Genomic DNA, 1,404 nt, shown 5'->3' on the forward strand with positions numbered 1-1,404 from the left:
CTCACAGCCAGCTATTGGATGGAACACAGGGTCCCCAATGGAGGAGCTAGAGAAAGTACCCAAGGAGCTGAAGGGGGCTGCAACCCTGTAGGTGGAACAGCAATATGAACTAACCAATACCCCCTGAGCTTGTGTCTCTAGCTACATAGGTAGCAGAAGATGGGAAGAGAGGCCCCTTGGTCTTGCAAACTTTATATGACCCAGCACAAGGGAACAACGCCTGGGCCAAGTAGTGGGAGTGGGTGGGTAGGGGAGCAGGGGCGGGGGAGGGTATAGGAAACTTTCAGGATAGCATTTGAAATGTAAATAAAGAAAATAATAATAAAAAAATTTAAAAAACAAGAGTTGCCTGCACGATCAGTGATGTAGGGAGGCAGTGGAAAAGGGACAGACTGCTTTAGAGATGTTACAAGAGGAAAGATCCGAACGAGCAGACAGGGAGAGAGGAGGGAAGCCTCAACCTAAATTGTATCCTGATCTTGCAGATCTAGAGGACTCTGAGTCTACAGACTCTGATGAGGACCTACAAGTTCCTATAGAACAGGTTGAGAAGATGAAGTTAAGGAAAGAAAAGAAAAGAAAAGAAAAGAAAAGAAAAGAAAAGAAAAGAAAAGAAAAGAAAAGAAAAGAAAAGAAAAGAAAAGAACAAGATCACAGAACAAGGCTGTTGTGGAACTTCCGAGTCTGACGGCACCTTCCATGCCCCCTCCATATGCGGAGGGAAGAGTTAGTGGCATGGGGTGCTCAATTTTGCCCTGATGTTTGGAGAGCCTTGAGAGCAGAATTATCTCTAACCTACCCTGTCTTCCAAGACCCACAAGGTAATAGATATGAAGAGCTGCTAGATTTTAAGGTCATTAAATCCTTGGCTGAATCTGTGCGAACCTACGGCATTACAGCCTCTTTTACAGTAGCCCAAGTGGAGGCTTTGCAAAGACATTGCATGACACCTAGTGACTGGATGAGTCTAGCATGTGCCTGTTTAAGTCCAGGACAGTACTTGGATTGGAAAGCCTTTCTAATAGAATATGCTTCTGAACAAGCCACAGCGAATCAAACCGCGGGACAGCCTGCCTGGGATAGAGATATGTTGTTAGGGCAAGGGCATTTTGCTTGTCAGCAGACGGGCTATCCAGTTCGAGTATTTGAACAAATTAATCAAATTGCCATCAAGGCTTGGAAGTTGCTGCCTAATAAAGGAGAAGTGAGCAGCACTCTTACTAAGATAATACAGGGACCCATGGAGCCATTCTCTGACTTTGTTGCCCGATTAGTGGAAGCGGCAGGAAGAGTGTTTGGTGACCCAGACACTGCTATGCCCTTAATTAAACAGCTTGTTTATGAACAATGTACTAGAGAATGTAGAGCTGCCACCACTCCATATAAGAGCAGAGGCCTGGAGGC

The 1,404-nt window shown here is 45.4% G+C and overlaps 1 pseudogene; it reads left to right on the plus strand.

The window, feature by feature from the left end:
* Positions 1 to 712: 712 nt before the first annotated feature.
* The window catches only part of LOC110324668, a 175,890-nt pseudogene continuing 175,198 nt past the window's right edge, over positions 713 to 1,404 (plus strand).

This window comes from Mus pahari, chromosome 7, assembly GCF_900095145.1.
Source record: "Mus pahari chromosome 7, PAHARI_EIJ_v1.1, whole genome shotgun sequence".
Taxonomy (NCBI): domain Eukaryota; kingdom Metazoa; phylum Chordata; class Mammalia; order Rodentia; family Muridae; genus Mus; species Mus pahari.